Raw genomic sequence first — 21,048 nt, forward strand, 5'->3', positions numbered from 1 at the left:
GAAGGCAGTCCAAATACACAGCGGCCGCAACAATAGACTTAAACATACCAATGATTGTGAAGATGGTACAGGACCGGGCAACATTTCATTCTGCTATACGTAAGGTCACCAGGAGTTGGAGCTGACTCCATAGCAGCTAACAGCAATGACAACAATTTGTGAGATGGAGAGAATTAAACACAGGGAGATAGAAGCACGACATGGTAAACAGAATTCTCTGAGGAGGGACCCAAATGAATCCAGAGGAAGGTAGGAAAAGCATGTGATTGAAATAGCCCTTAATCTAGTCTATTGCAAGGCTGTTAGCAGCAAGGCCCAGGAGGACTGGATACAGAATGACTTCATTTACCTCTGGCAAAATTCGTCAGGAAAGTCTTACTAGTTAGAGAGGAGTCTTCAGGTAGAATTGTCATCTGGCCTGTCCTTACCTATCCCTTACTCTTTTACTCTGAAGTTTTGATTTCATACCTTCTATTCTCTGCCGAAGGAGCCCTGGTGGTGCAATGGTTAAGAGCTTGGTTGCTAATAGAAAGGTCAGCAGTTCTAACCCACCAGCCCCTCCATGGGAGAAAGATGTGGCAGTCTGCTTTTCTGAAGATTAGAGCTTTGGAAATTCTATAGGGCAGTTCTACTCTGTCCTATAGGGTCACTATGAGTCAGAGGACTCAATGGCAACGTGTTTACTCTCTGCTTTCTAATTCTTATTTCATTCTAGTTCTTTCTTCATCCATCTGCATCTATGTCTTCATTTCAACAACCCTTGGATGGCAATACCCAGAATTTCAAATGCGACATAAAAAGTGTGATACCTGGTTCCATTAATACCTTTCTGGTGTCCCATCACAGTAGTCATTCCTCATATTTTAAACACTGGGAATTTCTCAAATGGTCACTAAATGGTTCTACAACACTCTGATGGAGCTAGTAAGTTACAAACTGTAGTAATGAGTTCCCTAACTCTTATAATTACTAGAATTTTTCAGAACCTTTCATTTTTCTATTTTGCTAGTTTTATATATATATATATATATTAAAAAATGACCCTATAGGACAGAGTAGAACTGCCCCATAGAGTTTCTAAGGAGCACCTGGTGAATTCAAACTGCTGATCTTTTGATTAGCAGCCATAGCACTTAATCACTACACCACCAGGGTTTCCATAATTACATACAGTTACACCTAAAGTTGCCACTAACTTCATTCATTCGTTTCTTTGGTAAGCATTTTATTATTATTATTATTGTTGCCTGCAATGTGGACACATTACATTTTATTCAATTTTACCCAGCACAGACTGAGCAAAGCTTTTAAGTCAGTCCGCAGGATAACAGTAGGCTGCAGCTTCCCATTTTCTTGCTGGATGTGGGTTGCTTGCTACAGAGGTTTCAAGGCATTTCACAATCTTGGATCACAAGAGTTCAACTCAAATGTAGAATCTCATTTTCAGAGGCGTTACATTTGCATAATTTTACAGCTGAGGATATCAGTAGCTCACAATCAAATATGTTCTCGCCTCTGCTCAAATAAAAACTTACCCCTTTCTCCAGGCCCCCATAATCCTACTGTAACGGTTCCCTGGGGTCGGGCTCTTTCTCAGATCTCCTCCTATATTGCATCTTATGCTCAGAAATAATTTTGACTCTGCAGTTGTTTCTTAGTCTGCCCCACCTGTGCGTGCCTTTCACAGGAACAAAAGGCTTAGCTGTGGTGGTGATGAAGGCCAGGAGCTTCAGCCTTAGGTGACCTGGCTCAAATTCTGTTTCTGTACCATCCAAAGTCAATCCACTATCATCTCCTTCTTGGCCAGTTGCAAGAGCCTCCTAACTGGTCTCCTTGCATTCTTTCTTGTCTCTAGTTTTTCTCTCCATACAGTGCACATAGTGATCACTTAAAACAATTAACTTACTACTTTTTAAATTACAAACATGTAAGAATATAGTTGTTTTTTTTTTTTCTGGGAGACCGATTCAAAAGTGCACGCAATGAAAAGTAGACCTGTTTACTATGTCTAGCCTCTGTTTTCCAAGGGCCTCTTCCTCTAAGCAATTGTATTTACCTGTCATATATTTTTCAGAGATTGTCTATGTATATAAGTTTATATATTTTTCTTTTATACATAAAGGTTTTAAACATATAAATTTGATCATAACATGCAACAGAAGCTCTCAGTCTCAGGATAATTTTGAACATTTTTAACATGATCTTCAAGCCATTGTGTGACCTGTGCAGTTTTGTTTCATGCCTCTCTCCTCTTCCTGTATTTCATTCTAGACTTATTTCAGACCCTTAAACATCTAGACTTACTCCCTAAGGTTCTTTGCACACATTTTTATCTTTGACTAGTTTAGCTTTCTCCCTGAAATGGAAATTGTGATTGCCTCCTCAAGATATATCCTTTCTATGTTTAGCAGACACACTATTTGGCCTGGATGGAACCACCTTAGGATCCAAGGGTGCAATAGTCCAGGTGACCGATACTTAAGTTAACCAGGAGGCATCCATCCACAGAAGGATTGGTTTAGAGTGGCCTAATCAGAATAAGGGAAACCCTGGTGGTGTAGTGGTTAAGTGCTACGGCTGCCAACCAAAGGGTCGGCAGTTCAAATCCACCAGGTGCTCCTTGGAAACTCTGTGGGGCAGTTCTACTCTGTCCTATAGGGTCACTATGAGTTCGAAACGACTTGACAGCACTGGGTTTGGTTTTCTTTGGAATCAGAATAACAGGGCCCTGGTGGCTCAGCGGTTAAGTGTTTGGCTGCTAACCAAAATGTCAGCAGTTCAAATCCACCCGCAGCTCCTTGGAAACCCTGCGGAGTTCTTCTCTGTCTTATAGAGTTGCTATGAGTCAGAATTGACTTGACGGCAGTGGGTTTGGTTTGGTTTTTTAAGTCAGAATAAAGAGGCAACACACTCTTTCTCTCATTGACTATGCACAGCAAGCTCTATTGCTTTTGGTAGGCATTACCATGACAGAAACTGAGAGAATGAAACCAACATATAAAATTTGGAAGGACTATTAGAATATCAGAGAAGCAAAGTCAGCACCTTGATTAATCTATGCATGAAACTGTTATTCTCAGTGACCAGTAAATCCCTTGGAGTGTTTTAAGTATATTGCATGGTGCTTTTTTTCTATTACTTACAGACAGCTTAAAGCATCCTGATATACTCCACCTCCCAATTGTCTTGCTGTTGTTGTTGGGTGCCATGGAATTGGTTCTGACTCATAGTGACCCTATAGGACAGAGCAGAATTGCCCCATAGAGTTTCCAAGGAACACCTGATGGGTTTGAACTGCCAACCTTTTGGTGAGCAGCTGAGCTCTTAACCACTACACCAGCAGGGCTCCACAATCATCTTATATCTGGCTAATTCTTACCCAGTCTTCAAGCATCTGTTAACTTTCACTTCCTCAGAGAGGTTTTTCCTGGCTTTCCCAGGCTAGGTTGAGTCTTCCTTTCATGTTTTCCTTGCACTGAGGCCTTTCCTCCAGCATACTTGTCACAATTGTAATGACAGATTATTTTCTTAATGTCCTGCTCGCCCCATAGACTGTAAATTAAAAAATTGGGTCTATGTCTGTCAGGTTTGCTTCTCTAGCCCCGATCTACACCCCACATTTATGAACTGCTCAGTAAGTATTTGTTGGATGTAAGAATGTGTGAATGGTACAATCTAGTATGGATACCTTGGTCTTTCACAATGATTTTTAAATGAAAATAATTTTTTATTTCATGATTTATTTAATAGGTTAATCATTTAATCTGCAGTGTTCCTAGAGATTGAATTGCAATTTTTATCTTTGGTCCATTCTGGGCAAACTATCTTGAGTCCCCAGGATATTTGACTACCTGTAACCCCAATTTCCTCACTGAATCACTGTGGAGAGAATACGTGATTGATAGCCAAGAGCTCCCTATTTCTACTGCAGCTCAGAATCCTGGATTAGAGCCTTGGCTTTTCCATATACTGTATTTCTGGTCTTAAGCAAGTTATTGAGCTTTCTTTAAGCTTCAGTTTCCTTATCTTTAAAATGAGAATTATAACAGTAGCTGCCTCACAGAGTTGTCATGAGGATTAAATGATACAATACATGCAGTGCACATATCTCAATAAATAGGCACACGTAATATCTTCTATCACATAGTAAATAATAAACATATGACATGGTACCTGTGCGTGCGTAATACATGTAGCTACTTGTTATTAATCCAGTTGTACCTCAATTTCTCAAGTTGCAAATGAGATTCCTTTTTACTGTACCCCAAGGCTTTGAAGGACCTTCCTTTGGCAGGATTTAACATACAGAGAATTGATCAAATGCTGGATTTTTGATTATTTCTGCTTGACTCACGTTCCCTGTGTAACCCCATGATTTTGAAAAGCTGTTTGTTCTTCAAAAAAGAAAATGGATTTGGAGTATTCCTTGTTGATTTCTTGCTGGTTGTTTGTTGAAATGTAAATAGCCCTGAATGTGTCACTCACTGGGAAAGGACAGTGCTTTTCATAATGGACAAAATAGCTTTGTTTCACTTTAATAACCTGCTTGTGGTCAAACCAGTCATGGGATTCCTTAAACACAGCAGAATGCCTGCTATTGTCATTTGCATATCGATGCGCAGCCGTCTCTCTGCTCCTTGCTATACACAGCACTGCCATTTCGCTAACATGGGGTCTATACAAGGGGCTGAAATGTGAAACGCTCATTAGGGTCACTGAGTCGGTATCGACTCCACGGCACACACCAACAACAGCTTTGCTTTCATACAGAGGTACATGTCCTGAGCATAGGCAGCAGCTGCCGAAGCAGTTAGAGAGCTTATCTGTTGTGTATTTGTGGAAGGTGTAATGGTAAGAAATAAATTGCTCACACCCAATGTCTTTGCAAGGAGCCCTGGTGGTGCAGTGGTTAAGCACTTGCCTGTTAACTGAAAGGTCTGCGGTTTGAACCCACTAGCGGCTCCGTGGGAGGAAAGACCTGCGGCTACTTGCCTAAAGGTTAAAAAAAACAATTCAGGAAATCCTGTGGGGCAGTTCTACTCTGGCCTGTAGGGTCACTGTGAGTAGTCGTGAACTAGAGGGCAGTGGGAATACCTTTGCACATACGTGTGTAGGTATGTTTATCCTACAGAAGCATGCTGTGAACAATCATTTGGCAGGCATTTCCAAAGTTGGATGCATTAGATGAGGTAGACTTAAATAAAAATTAAAAAAGAAAACAGAACTGTTTACATAGGATACTCTGACTTGAAAATTCAGGGAGGGTGGACCCTGTTTCTTTTACTTATCGCTCCATTCCTGCCTATACATGTATCTGGAACTGGAAATAGCTCTTGCATTTTACTGCCTGGGAAATAAACAGCATGGTAGTCTCTTGCCTGAGGGCCACGGAGGGAGCGGAGACTGAATGTGGAGTTTTGTGATGCTAGACGGAAGCCCAGGGCAGCGCAGTGAGTCGTGATTGCTAATTTAGTGATCATCTCCAGCTCTCTTTGACCAGCCCTAGCACAATGCTTTTAATCATCTTTTTTAGGTGGCCTTAATCGCCACAGCAGCATTAAACAGCAGTTACGCCCCAGAGTCACCATTTGGGCATGGATTTATTACTCAGCCCAGTTCAGTGGGAATGCAAAACTCCTGAAGTAGTCTCCATAGCCTTATACTTGTTACAGCTTAGTCCATACGGTGAAAGAATTGATGATGGTAAATTTCCAGGTGTTCTCAGATTTTTTTTTAACTGAAAATTGGTTATCCACATTGTACTCATTCCTGAAAGAAAAAAAAAAAATGGGAGGAACATACACACACACACCCACTGATATGAAATAACAATCATACTTGCAGTTATGGGTGGGGCGCTACTGTTCTAGGCCCTATCTGTGGATGAACTCATCTCAAGTCTCTCCCCAACAACACAATGAGGCATGAACCATTATTGTCCAATTTTTCTATTGAGCAACGGAGGTGGAGAGAGGTCCAGTAATTTGCCCACAGATACACAGATTGCAAGTGGTGGAAATATTAATGATAACAATGACAATAATAATGACAATACAACTGATTTTGGCTCATGGCGACCCCATGTTTTTCAGAGTAGAACTGCACTTCATAGGGTTTTAAATGACTGACAATTCAAAAATAGATAGCCAGGCTTTTCTTCCTAGGTGCCTCTAGGTAGATTCGATCATCCAAACTTTTGATTAGTAACTGAGTACTTAACTGTTTATGCCATCCAGAGACTGCACTACTAATAATAACTAACATTAATTGAGTGCTTCCTAGGCCACGGCAGTCACTCTTCTAAGAATTTTAAGTGTATTACCTTACTGAATCCTCAAAAGAGCCAGGAAACAGTTACTATTATTACTCTTATTCCCTGGTGGCAATATCTGAGGCAGAGAGTAGTTAAATACTTTGCTCTAAGTCACACATCTAGTAGGCAGGAGAGGAGGGATTTAAACTTCTGAATGTGTCTGAGTAACTACCAATCAGTAGTGCCTCTAGATGGGAAAACCCTGGGACAATCATCTGGCTTTTCACACTCTGCTGGTTTCTAAGGGCACTGACATTACCCATTGGGTTTCAAGTCCCTCTGGCAAGGCCCCAAACCTCAGGATATTTCCAGTGTCCTGTTCTCAATTCCCATGGCCTCCATTGCAGACTTTACTTTTTAGTCTTCTATTTCCTTAAGAGCTAGCTTGAGCTTGTTGGCAGGTGGCCAATCTGAGAACCTATTTCACAACCACATATAGTGAGAGCAAATGGGTTAATATGTTCCAGATACTTACATATTTTTAGCCTAGAATCTCACCAATATAATCACAGCTTATTATCCTTTGCAGGCAACAATCATCCTTTTATTCACTCAGTAAACATTGAGTGACTATGATGGCCTGGGCACTATGCTAAACTTGGGTTAGTGTTTGTAACAGGAGCATTTTGGAAATCTAATGCCTCATTCATTGGAATGACTTCAATGGTGGAAGTCTTAGGCACGTTGGCAGGCAGTTTTTTGGCACCTCTCAAGTCACATTAACCCAGTGGTCATTGACTCTGCTTATCTGAACAGCTGGTCTTCCTGGCACCGCTTTTCAAAAATACAACAGTTTGATTCCATTGTGAAAAAAAGAAGAAAACGCCTTGTCTGGGCTTAGATGGATTCTTTCAGATCTTAACCATTTGTTAACCAGTTGCCGTTGAATCGATTTTGACTCAACGTGACTGTGTGTGTGTTAGAGCATAACTGGGCTCCAGAGGGTTTTCAATGACTGATGTTCTAGGAGTAAATCTTCAGACTTTTTCTGAGGCATCTTTGGATGGACTCAAGCTGCAACCTTTCAGTTAGCAACCACACTCATTAATGTTTGTGCCACCGTAGAGGGGTAGAGGGTGCCAGTTTTCTGACTTGGAATGTGAAATTTATGAAATAGAAATCACTGATGTGAAATTCAGCTTCAAAAGGGGAGTTTATAGTAGTCATTATGATGATGGGATCAGGTCAGTGTCTCTGTCTGTCTGTCTCTCTCTCTCTCTATATATACGTTGCTTAATGTTCATAATATATTCTGTGAAATAAGATGTTATGTGATTTGGGTATTATTTGAACATGACATTGGATGCTGCTGCCTATGAGTCAAAGCATACACTGTTATGCTTCGAAAGTTCACATTAAAGTAACAACAGAAAGTACAGTACAGTACATGCATAAGCCAGTAACATAGGTGTTTACTATGACTGTCCAGACATATGTATTATAGGTTATATATGTACTGTACCATTGTATGCCATTGCACAATTGCTTTATGTACAAGAGACATGAGATATAAGTGTTACATGTGAAAAGCCATTGCATTCGCTACACCCAGTTACGTCCACTACATCCTGTTCTCTGATTGGGATTTCTGAACTCTATTATAACCTTATGGGACCGTGGCTGTATGTGAGGTCAGACGTTGCCTGAATGGACGTTATATGGTGCATGCCTGTGTGTGTGTATATATATATATTTTGGCAAGGTTGATTAAAGAACGGGGTTTTCCCTTTGTCCATTTTCAACTTATTACAAAGGCTGTTCCTTTGTTAGGCCTTGCCACAGCTGTGCTTTTTTCTTTGTCTCTTCATGGAACCTTGTCTTTATATTTCACACAGGATGGCCGCCATCTGTAAGCACTTTGTTGACATCCCACTCTCACTCTAGAATGGCCAATTTAGGGTGACATGAACAAAACAGGGGACTCAGGGCTGACACAGGCAGGAGTTCAGATCAAGGAAGACTCCATCAGGCCTGATTTGGATCTAGTTAATGAGGGTCTGATTGAATTTGCCATCTTTAAGACATTGTCAGGCCTTTTGGGCCAGTAAACACTTTCCCTTATTGTTCTGCACAGGAACAGAGATGAAGTCTAGCTGTCAATGCAAATACTTGTGTGTCACATGTTGTCGGAAGTCGTGCCTTGTGTGAGTGGTTTGCTGGGCCATCTTAGATAAGTCGTTTAACCTTTTTCTGTTTTAGTTTCTTCATCCGCAGAAGTGTGATAGCACACATCGGGCTTCGAAGGAAAGGCCTATTAGGAGGACTGTGTAAATGTGTTACTTGAGGGACCTGGGATTTTGCAAAAGAAGTTTGCATCACTTTTTGCTAAAGAGACTGTAATCTTGAGGTGTTAGAGCAACTTTATGGCAAGCTAGTCTGAGAAAAATGTCTTGCCAAGAAAACATCAGATCTGAGGGAAGACAGGGTCCTTTTTGGTATTTTGTGCATTTGGAGGTGACTTCGGACAAGGGCTGCTGTACAGGTAGTCCCTGACTTACAACAAATTTCCATTCTGATGACTCTGTCGGAAGTCGGTTCTGAAGTAAGTCAAATGTATATATATATGTTTTTAGTTTTCATTACCTTCTATTGTCAGTATCTTTATAAATCCAATATTTACTTGTCTTCAGGGGTTGGAAACATTACATATAAACATACAAAGATATTTTAATACATACATAAATACATAAAAAATACCCAAATCATAGAGATTACCTTGACAATGTAGGAGAGTTGGATGATGTTGGCGTTTTGTCAGTTGCAGTGAGAATCCACTTGTTTAAGGTTCTGGACTGTCTGGATTACCCCTGAGAATAGGGCTGGTGTTTCTACTCAGAAAAGTAGTGAGAGTTGTCTGTATGGTCCCTTTCTTTTTTTCTTCATGTTTTTGACCGTAACATCTCACTGCTTCCTGAATCTGCCTGTTGACTTTACAAAGCCATCAGTGTTTACATTCATGTTTTTAAGCAACTGAAGACCTGATTTAGTTTAGAAAGCTAAATCTCTATAGCAGTGTTTTGAACATTAAATCATAAAATTGAACATCTGTGAGTGAACATATGGCGATAATAACGTCAGCAAATTACATCGTACAACATTGTATGTAGTACAATTTACTAATGATAAGATGTACACACAAAAATAAAAAAGGATGGCTGTTAAGTGCTGTTCGTTGTAACTCGAACACCGTGTAAGTTGAGGAATAAGTTCCACTCCACCCAAAACAAAACCCATTGCCATCAAGTTCATTCTGACTCATGGTGACCCAATAAGACAAAGTAGAGCTCTCCCATAGGATTTCCAAGGCTGTAAATCTTTACGAAAACACACTGCTACATCTTTCTCCCGCAGAGTGGCTGGTGGGTTTGAACCACCAACCTTTAGGTTACCAGCCAAGGATTTAACCATCGTACTACCAGGGCTCCTCAGTTGGGGACTACCTGTAGTGGATCCACTGGAAAAATTGAAATCATGAGAACACCATTTAACAGTCCAAGTTAAACTTACCCATTATTAAAAAAAGGAAAATACTCATGTGTTCAGCTTCATAAATTCCCTATAACAACTTGGTAGTTTTGTTCTTTTGCTTGCGGAGAGCTTTGGTAATGAAGACAGCGTGTAGCTGCATGTTAATCATGGCAAACCTGTTGTTAGTCCATAAGAATGTGAAGGGTAGCACCCCTGATTTTGTTGTCCCCTGTTATGATCTAGGTTGCACTCAATCCCCCAGACCAGGTATGCTTTTATGCACACACAGACCAATCAGCATTTATTTGGGGGGTTGGCTAAAATGCTCCTGGAGTCCCTAGGTGGTGCAAATGGTTAATGCATTTGGGTGCTCACTGGAAGGTCCACCCAGAGGTGCCTCAAAAGAAAGGCCTATCTACTTTGGAAAAATCATCCATTGAAACCCCTGTGGATCACAGTTCTACTCTGATGCACATGAGGTCCCCGTGAGTCAGCGTCAGCTCCACAACAGTGGGTTAAGATTGTTCCAGTAAACTCCTTAAAAAGACCCGTGGATGAAAATACCTCTGAAATCAGAAAACTTTTCATTCCTGTATTTTAAAATCCTGGTTATATCTTTTCATGCACATGAGTCAAACTCAGAGGGATCTCTTATTTCCCCTCACCTTCTTGCTTGCTTACTCTCCTTCTACCCCCTCTACTCCCTTGAAACTACCAGGATGGGACCTGTTGCTTTCATTGTGTGAATTTCCCATTGGCAGAGCCTCAACTCTTCAAATCATTCTGTTTCCCCAAAGGGAATCACCAGATGTTCTGTCTGTGATCAGTGTGCAGTGGGCTGTTTGCCTTTGCCTGGGCTTGCCCGTGTGTCCTTGCAAAAAATACAAACAGAGGCGCTGCAACTCTGCCCCAGGGTGGAGGGCAGGCTTCAAGTCAGCAACAAACCCAAAGGCAGGAAATGCTTGCTGCTCCTTCCTCTGTGTGTGTCTGCTGTACATGCAGGAGGATGGGCTCCTTCACTGCAGAGCTCTAGGGCATGAATTAAAGCCTAAACGATGAGGATTCTTTGGGATAAAAAGCCACTTTTAAAGAGCTGTGACAATTTTGTCAATGTCTGTTAGTAAACACTCAAAAAGTGTGTATTCCCTTTGTCCCAGCAATTTCACTTCTGCCGGTATCATGGGGAAACAGTTATGTGGTTAAAGCTTTAGTGCTACAGTTGTTTTCATGGCACGTAGTTTATAATAACCAAAATCTAGAATGGTCCTAAATGTCTAATCTGAAATACTTGGTTAAAGAAATCATGACATCTATCTGTATTTCCCTCTCTTTCTCTACCCCAGACATATCTATAAAATGAAGTGTAAGACAGTTTTTTTTTTTTTTTTCAATTGTGGTTTAGGAAAGTTTTTAGAGCAAATTTGTTTCTCATTAAATAATTAATTCATGAATTGTTCTGTGACTTTGGTTGCAAACCCCGTGATGTGTCAACACTGTCTCCTTCCCCACCCTGGGTTCCCTGTTTCCATTTGTCCGGTTAAGCTATCCTTTCCTGCATTCTCATCTTTGCTTTTAGGCAAGTGTGCCCATTTAGTCTTGTATACATGATTGAACTAAGACGCACTAGCCTCATGTGTGTTATTGTTTGTTTTGTAGACCTGTCTAATCTTTGGCTGAAGAGTGAACTTTCTGAGTGACTTCAATTCTGAGTTGAAAGGGTGTCCATGAGTCATATTCTGGGGCTCCTATGGTCTCTGTCAGATGTGAATTTGAATTTTGTTCTACATTTTTTCCTGCTCTGTCCGGAGCTCTCTGCTGTAATCCCTCTCAGAGCCGTCAGTGGTGGTAGCTGGGCACCATCTAGTTGTTCTGGACTCAGTCTGGTGGAGGCTGTGGTACTTGTGGTCCCTTTGTCATTTGGACTAATATTTCCCTTGAGTCTTTGGTTTTCTGCATTCTCCTTTGCTCCGGATGAGCTGGGTCAGTACCTTAGGTGGAGCTCCTCTCTTGAGTTCCTTGTTGTAATTCTCTTTGTTGGCGTGCAGGAGTCCAACCTATTTTTGAATGTTGATCTGGCATCTTGCTACTCTGCTGAATTTATTAGTTCCAGTAGTTTCTTGTGGAATATTTAGGGTTCTGTATGTATTATAGTATTACCTGTGAATAGGGCTAGTTTTACCTCCTCCTTACCAATTTGGAGCCCCTTTCTTTTCCCTTTTTTTTTTGCCATATTGCCCTAGGCAGGATTTTCAGCACAATATTAAATAAAGGGCATCCATGTCTTATTCTCATTCTCGAGCAGAATCCTTTCAGCCTGTCTCCGTTGAGAATGATGTTGGCTGTTGCTTTTGTATAGATGCCCTTTATTGTATTGAGGAATTTCCCGTCTATTTCTATTTTATTGAGAGTTTTTATCAGGAATGGGTGCTGGACTTTATCAAATGCCTTTTCTGCAACAATTGAGATGATCATGTGACTCTTTTCTTTTGTTCTTTTTATATGGTGAATTATGTAGACTGATTTTCTAATGTTGAGCCATCCTTGCATACCTGGTATGAATTTTACTTGGTTGGGTAGTATTATTATTATTTTTTTTATATGATGCTGAATATTGGCTAGAATTTTATTGAGAATTTTTGCATCTATATTCATAAGAGATATTGGTCAGTAATTTTTTGGAGGGGATGTCTTTGCCTGGCTTTGGTATCAGGGCTTTGCTGGTTTCATAGTATAAATTTGGGAGTATTTCCTCCTTTCCTATGCTCTGAAATAGTTTGAATAGTACTGGTACGAGTTCTTCTCTGAATGTTTGGTAGAATTCTACAGTGAGGTCATCTGGGCCAGGACCTCTTTTTTGTTGGGAGCTTTTTTTTGTTGTTTGTTTGTTTCTTTTTCAATCTCTTCTCTTTGTTTTTTTTTCTCTTGTTATGGGTTTATTGATATTTTCTACCTCAGTTTGTGTTAGTTTAGATAGGTAGTGTGTTTCTAGAAATTTGTCTATTTCCTCTAGGTTTTCAAATTTATTAGAGTACAATTTTTCATAGTACTCTGTTATGATTCTTTTTATTTCAGTTTGGATCTGTTGTCACATCCCCCATCTCATTTCGTATTTCAGTTATTTGCTTCCTCTCCTATTTTTATTTTTTAGTTTTGCCAGTGGTTTGTTGATTTTGTTGATCTTTTTGAAGAAACAACTTTTAATCTTGTTGATTCTTTCTATTGTTTTTCTATTTCATTTATTTCTGCTCTGATCTTTATTATTTATTTTCTCCTGGTGACTGTGGGCTTTTTTTATTGTTCTTTTTCTATTTTTTCAAGTTGTAGGACTAACTAATGTTTTAATTTTGGTACTTTATTGTTTTTTGATGTGTCTATTGCCATATATTGACCTCTGAGCACTGCCTTTGCTGTGTCCTAAAGGTTTCTGTATGAGGTGTTTTCATTCTTATTTGATTCTAGGAATTTTTTGACTCTGTCTTTGATTTCTTGTATTACTCAGTGGATTTTAAGCAAAGTGTTATTCAGTTTCATATTTTTTTTTTCCTTGTTCTTCCTGTCATTAATTTCTACTTTTATGGCATTGTGATCAGAGAAGATGCTTTGTATTATCTTAATATTTTGGATTTTGTTGAAGTTTGCTATGTGGCCTAAGATATGGTCTATTCTGGTGAGTGTTCCCTGATTTGGAAAAGCATATATACTTTGCTGCTGTTGGGTAAAATGTTCTGTATATGTCTATGAGGTCAAGTTGGTTGATTATGGCCCTTAAATCTTCTGTATCTTTGTTGAGTTTCTTTCTAGATGTTCTGTACTTTACTGAGAGTGGTGTGTTGAAGCCCCCTACTATTATGGTGAAACTATTTCTTTTTTCAGTTTAGACTTATTTGATGTATTTCAGAGCCCTGTCATTGGGTTCATAGATACTTATTAAGTTTATGTCTTCTTAGTGAATTGCCTCTTTAATCATTATATAATATCCTTCCTTGTCTTTTATGGTGAATTTTGCCTTAAAGCCTATTTTATATGAGACTAGTATTGCCAGTCCTGCTCTTTTTTGGTTTGCTTGATACATTTTTTTCCATCCTTTGATTTTTAATGTATTTATGCCTTTGTCTCTAAGGTGCTTCTCATGTACACAGTATATTGATGGGTTGTGTTTTTTTTTAATCCATTCTGTCACGTTCTGTCTCTTTATGGGTGTCTTTAAACCATTTATGTTCAACGTGATTATCAATAGCTGTGAGTTTATCACTGTTATTTTGTTGTGCTTTTTTTGTGGTGTTTATATTTTGTTCGTTCCTGTTACTTTCCTGTGCGGAGTTTCTTTTGATTGTGAAATGTCTTTTGTTATCATAGATTTTGTGTTTATTGAAACTTTATGTTTTCCTTCTTTTTTATTTTGATGGGTAAGTTTGTTAACTTTCTTTGTGGTTACATTGAAACTTACCCTTATCTTCCTAAGTTTGAACCTGTCTTTTATTACTCGATATCTTCTTGACTTCTCCGTTTGTAAGTTCTACACACCTACACAGTTTATTCCTCCTTTTACTTTTGACTTTTTTGTCCTTTACAGATTGATTTCTCTGTTGTTGTTGTTGTTAGGTGCCATCAAGCCAGTTCCAACTCATAGTGACCCTATATAGGTCACTGCTTCCCTGTTTTAAATTCTTTTGTTTTACCACTGAGAGTTCATTACCTAGGTTGATATCTGGCTGATGCTATCCTGTGTTCTAGACTCAGTTTGCTGTCGTTCTCTAACCAAAGGACTCCATTTAATAGTTCTTGTAAGTTTGGTTTGGTTTTTACAAATTCCCTTAATTTCTGTTTATCTGGAAATGTTCTAATTTTGCCTTAGAATTTGAGAGTTTTGTAGGATATGTTATTCTTGGTTCGCAATTTTTTTTTCTTTCAGGGTTTTATATATATCATCCCATTGCTTTCTTACCTGCGTAGTTTCTGCCAAATAATCAGAGCTTAGTCTTATTGTTTCATATTTCTAAGTGAGTTTTCATTTTTCTCAAGCTGCTCTCAGGATTCTTTCTTTGTCTTTGGTTTTGGTGAATGTGATTATGATGTCTTGGTGACTTTCTTTTGGGGTTTATCCTATATGGTGTTTGTTGAGCTTTGTGGATGGTCAGCTTTTCATCTTTCAAGGTATTAGGGAAGTTTTCTGCCAGCAAATCTTCAACAAGCCTGTCTATGTTTTCCATTTTCTCTGCCTGTCCTGAAATCCTATCACAAGCAAATTTTTGCTCTTGATTGTATTCCACATAACGCTTAGGTTTTCTTAATTTTTCTTCATTCTTTTCTCTGATTTTTCCTCAAACAAGTGACATCAATGGATTTGCTTCAATTTCATTGATTCTGTCTTCCATTGTTTCAGATTTGTTCCTAAAATTTTCTGTTGAGTTATCCATTTCTGAAATTTTGTTGTTTATCTTTTGAATTCCTAGTTGTTGTTTCTGTATGATTTCTAATTGTTTATTTATTTTGATGTTTTCTTCTTGTATTATTTTCCTGAATTCTTCTATTGCTTTGCCTGTATTTTGCTTGACTTTGACTTTGTTTTGGTGGGTTCTAACTGTATTTTCCATGATTTTATCTATTTTTTTCCTTAGTTTTGTGTGTGTTTTCCTTGATCTCTTTCCTAACCTCTTGAAGAGTCCTGAATACTAAAGTTCTGATTTCCACATCAGGTAATTCCAGTGCCTTTTCTTCTCCTGAAAGGTCATCTGATGCTTTATTTTGGTCATTTATTGGAGCCATGTTGTCATGCTTTTTTATGTTTTGACATTGTCTGCTATCTCTGAGACATTCAAGTATTATTTTCTTTGTTTATTGATTGTAGGTTTGTTTATTTCATCCTGCTTTTTTTGTTTTGTGTTGATGTGTCTGTGTGTGCAGACTAGGCATGCTTTGTTGCTTGCTCATCTGTGGGAACAATAGTTCACACCACTTTGTCTGGATGGGCAGGGCTGGTCCCTCTGCTACTGTGCAGGTGGGCAGGTCTGCTGGTGTGGGTGTGGGGGTGGGTTGTTCACCTGTGGAGCAGTGAGACAGAGCCAGTTGGGGAGTGGCAGCCTGGTGCCAGTTCCACTCAGGGTAGTCATGCAGAAGGGAGGAGCTGGTGGGAAGGGAGGTGGCACGGGGTCTCTTCTGCTCCAGGCAATGGTGCAGTGGGGCAGAGTTGGTGGGGAAGGAGGTAGCACAGGTCTGGTTATGCCTGGGGTCATGGTGTAGCAAGGCAGAATCAACGGGGAGGGAGGTGGCACATTTCTGCTTGTGGCCACAGCATAGCAGGGTAAAGGAGTGAGGCGGGAAGAATGGTGCTAGATGGGGCAGGGGAATGGAGGGGGCTCATACTGTGGTCCTCGGCAATCAAGGCTGCAGGGATGGTGTGGTTCATGCTTCTATTCACTATAAGGGTGGGGATTGTAGGAGCCTGCTCCTCTCATTACTGTGTGAGAATGTCTGGGCACTTCCTTGAGCTGCAGCCAGCAAACGAGATGTTATTTGCACTGGGTGTTCTACACCGTTCCTCTATCTCCTATTAAGAATTCTGTAAAGGTGCCCTTTTGTGCTCCTCATATGGGGTTGTTGGCTTTATTCCAAGATGGCCAGGCTGCGCTGTGCTGGTTGGCAGAGAACCTCCACTCAGTATCTCTAGCATTCACTGTTTTCCATCAGTTTATTCTTCTCAGTGGCTTCTGATCTAATACTTCATCCCTTCACTTAAAGTTCAAGGTTCCAAGATTGATGTCTGTATCTGTTCTACTTGTTTTTTTGGGGGGTCTTTGTTGCAGAGGAATTGCTTAGTGCATCTGACTAGTCCACCATCTTGGCTTTGCTTCTAAAACAGGTTTTTAAAAAATTTTAGATTGCAGGCATCCTTGGAGAACTTGATGAAAGCTATCCATGATCTCCTCAGAAAAATGCCTGTTTGTACCACGTTTTCCATATAATATCAGGAGATTTCAATATAAACTTGAAATTGACTTGACAGCTATTTTTTTTTTTTTTAAATGAAGCAAAAGTTAAGAACACTTAATATAGCAAACTTAATAGAAATGGTATTTAATAATTCTGGTATACTCAGAAGCAGGAAAGTAGGTTAAAATCTCATTTTTGGTAAAAATAATAAGTAAAGAAAAGGCTTTGAAAGGCTCAACATAAAGGTGCTAACAGTGGCTATTTCTGGGTGGTGATGTGGTATGTGTGTCTTCCTTTCTTTTTTCTCCCTTTCTCCTTCCTCCTCTCTTCGTTTTTTGTTACCTCTTTCATTCATTTTGCCCCTCCTTCCTTTCTTTCTTCCATATTTTATTCCTCTTTTCCTTAATTTTATTTTTCTTGCTTATTTGTATTTTCTAACTTTTCTACAACTAAATATAAGTAACTTACTTTTATAAGAAGAAATATGCTGCACGAGTTAGTTTTAATTTAAAAAATATCAGTTTTGACAAGTATGTAATAACAATTGGTGATAATTTTAGCACCACTTTATTCATCAAATGATGAAATACTAGGATGAAGGGAAATTAGAGTAAGGGGATGCTATTTCTGTGTGAGATTTAATTGTTGTTGTTGTGTGCTGTGAAGTTGATTAATTAGGGTCATATAAAAAGGTAATAAATTGGTGAACTTCTTTTCAACATAAAATAGAGATAAAACATAAAAAAAAAACTAAAAATGAACAGGAACCAATTCATAAATGCCCGAATCATATATGATGATCAAGAAAAGCCCGTCTAAAGCTAACCTTTAGCTTGACATCAAGCACAACAGCATTTCCGCTTATAAAATGTCCTTTGGGATATCTATGGTGACTCAATGTTTTGAGGGATTATGGGCCTGACTCAGTGTGGCTTCCTATTTCCTTTATCTTATGAGAAGCCTGAAGGGGCAATGATGGTTCAGTGGGAGGAATTCTTATCTTCCATGAGGGAGACCTGGTTAGATTCTTCATGCACAGCTACCACCCATCTGTCAGTGGAGGCTTCCATGTTGCTATGATGTTGAACAGGTTTCAACAGAACTTCCTGACCAAGATGGACTAGAAAAAAAAGGCCTTGGTTCCACTTCCAAAAATCAACCAGTAAAAACCATACGATCACAACGGTTCAATCCTCATCTGATCGTGGGACCGGTGCAGGGCTGGGCAGCATTTTGTTCCATCGTTCATGGTGTTACCATGAGTTGGGGGCCTACTTGATGGCAGCTAACAATAGCAGTGAGAAGCCTGGGAGGAGTTGCACCACCTTTGCAAATCTCGTTCTCTCAATTTGAAGTTGAAGTTTATATGTCCTCCAAAGGAGTCTGGCGCACAATGATTAAGCAATTGCCTATTAACTGAAGGGTCGGTGTTTTGAACCCACCAGCAGCTCCGTGGCAGAAAGACCTGGTGAACTACCCTATCCAATGGAGTTGCTATGAGTTGGAATCAACTTGGTGGCACAAAACAACAACAACAACACATATGTTCTATTTACCAGCAATTGTCTTTTAGAAAAGAAGTTAATTTTTGGACTGCAAGGATATCTGCTCAATATCTATGCCCCCTTTCTTGGGTGCCTTCATCTTCCTTCATGGAATCTCCTTCTCATGTTCTTAGTTGTGGCTTTGGTCTAATAGTAATAACAATAATACTTACTGAATATTTCTCAAGTGACACACCCTGTGTAAATCCTTAATATACACTCTCTGATCTCATTCTCATAGTAATTAATTTTAAGAATGGAAACTAAGGCTCGGAGAGGTGAAGTAACTTGCTTAAGATACCTCAGCAAGTGGTAGTACATCCTAGATTCAAACTCAAATATGGGTGATTAGAAAACCCCAAAGTATTAATGAACATGTTATCCCCAAAACAGAAGGAGCCCTGGTGGCACAGTGGTTAGGTGCTCGGCTGCAAACTGAAAGGTTGGTAGATCAAACCCACCAGCCGCTCTGCTGGAGAAAGATGTGGCAGTCTGTTTCTGTAAAGATTACAGTCTTGGAAAACCTACGGGGAAGTTCTGCTGTGGCCTCAGGGTCACTGTGAGTTGGAATGACTTGGAGGCAGCACGTTTGGTTGATGTGATATTTGATGTGGTGATATTTGATGAAAGTGAGGCCTGACAGCTTGTGGACCTTTCATCCCAGGCATTTCTTTCTTTTTTTAAAGACAAACAAATCTTTCGCAGCCTTATATTTCAATTTTTTTTTTTTTAAGGAATGAGTTGTGTACAGGAGCATAAAATTCTTTATAGACAAGGAAAAAAAAACTGCGCTAGTACCAACTTATTTACCATCATCATCTTCATCTTCTTCATCCTCCTCCTCTTCATCATCTTCCTTTTTTTTCTTGCTTTTCTCAGCTTTGACTCCTCCCTGTTTGGCTGCATCAGGTTTTCCTTTAGCCCGATATGCAGCCATATCCTTTTTATATTTCTCCTTCAGCCTTCTCGTAAGGCTGCTTGTTATCGGTAGCACTATTGTTCCACATCTCTCTGAATTTCTTTGCAACATCACCAATGGATGGGCCAATAGTTTTCCCTTTGATTTTTGGGTGATATTCAGAACAAAACAAGAAGAATCTGAAAGAAGCCTCTTGGATACATTGGGATCCTTGTACTTCTTCTTTGTTTCTACTTTAGCAGGGATATAGGTTTTCATTTCTCTTTCATAATGGGCCTCGTCCACCTTTTGCATGTCTTCAAATTTTCCTTTTTCTTTAGCAGACATGGTCTTCCACCTCTCTAAGGATTTCTTAGAAAATTCTGAGAAGTTGACTGAAGCATCTGGGTGCTTCCTCTTGTGCTCCTCCTGGCAAGTTTGCACAAAAATGCATATGATGACATTTTGCCTCTCGACTTCTTAGGATGTCCTTTGCCCATGTTTCGTTATTTTTCATCCATGAAGCACAGAGTCATCCAGTTCCATTCGGCTCTGCTTGGCCTAGTGCTGTCTCTGTGGAGCTCAGTGTACTGCAGTGGCTGTCTGTCTTTTATTTTTTTAAGGTCTAAATGATTTTTTTTTCTAATTTTTATCTTCTATTAAGATATTCTCAGAACCTCTAATCAGAAAAGCATGCTATTTTTTTTTTTTCTAAGATAGGCCAAAATCTCCCCTGTGTTCTTTTATTTATTTACTTATTTTTGTTGTTATTGAGAATATACACAGCAGAACATACGCCAATTCAGTAATTTCTGCATGTACAATTGAGTGACATTGATCACCCAGGCATTCATTTCTAATTGCAATTTAGAAAGGAATGCACTGAGGATAGTAAATGAGTATTTGCTAAGCATGGCCACTTTTAGGCATTAAAGTCTCTTAACTATCAGTTTCCTTGTCACTACTCCTGTTGCTGTTTTGCTTTCTGAGTCCCGGACAATATTTAACAGAAAAATCCCAGCCAATTTCTCTGTCATCATTTTAACCATCAAACCCATGGGGAGTCTCGGGAAGAAGCTAATTTACCTGATGAATATTGTACAGCTTCTCTGGGGGCTTGCTTCAGCTACCAATGGTGCAGACTTAGCGACAAAGCACGGGTCTTTTAGGATTCAAGAAATCAAGCAGGAGATACAAGGCTGCTTTGGTGATATGTGGTTCTAAGTCCATAGTAAGTTTTCTTTTCATTCATGAAATGAAAATGAGGAGGATTATCATGTCTACAGTGTCTCTCCTCCCCCCGGGTGGGGATGGTTTATACTTTATGTAACAGAAGAGTTGTCTCTTGAGAACAGAGAAAACAAGGTAAACATACATCTGGGAAGTATGGTTTTGACTCCAGCACTGATGTTCACACTGTACTCATAACATCCTGTTCTTCTCTGCTGACTGTGATGTGGTAGATAGCAGTCCCTCCCCAGCTGTTACAGAGAGTTCTTTCTTCATAAGGACGCTGCTGTTTGACACCCAGCAAATGGGCCACTGCCCCTCCTCCTTTGTCACTCTTATAGTTAAGGGTGGTTATTCTCAGTTGCTTTGAGAATGCCCTTTCTACCTTCTCTAACATTAGGTCTTTAATTCCTTTGGGATATTTGAGAAACTTAAGATTTTATGGGAAGCCCAGTGAGTATTAGTGAGTGGGAAAGAAATTAAAAAAAAAAAAAAAAATTAGCATAGGAGGAAGCTGCAACTACAGAGTCAGGAAAGGAAGAGTGGGTTTTGGAGAAAGAAAAAATCAAACCTAAAATCAAAAAACAAACTTGATGTTGTTGATTTTGAGTCATAGCGACCCTATAGAACAGAGTAGGATGGCCCCATGAATTCCAAGGTTGTAA

The 21,048-nt window shown here is 39.5% G+C and overlaps 1 pseudogene; it reads right to left on the bottom strand.

The window, feature by feature from the left end:
• Window positions 1–16,810: 16,810 nt before the first annotated feature.
• On the bottom strand, window positions 16,811–20,832 carry LOC135231181 (high mobility group protein B1-like; annotated as a pseudogene).
• Between the last annotated feature and the right edge of the window lie 216 nt (window positions 20,833–21,048).

This window comes from Loxodonta africana, chromosome 4, assembly GCF_030014295.1.
Source record: "Loxodonta africana isolate mLoxAfr1 chromosome 4, mLoxAfr1.hap2, whole genome shotgun sequence".
NCBI lineage: Eukaryota > Metazoa > Chordata > Mammalia > Proboscidea > Elephantidae > Loxodonta > Loxodonta africana.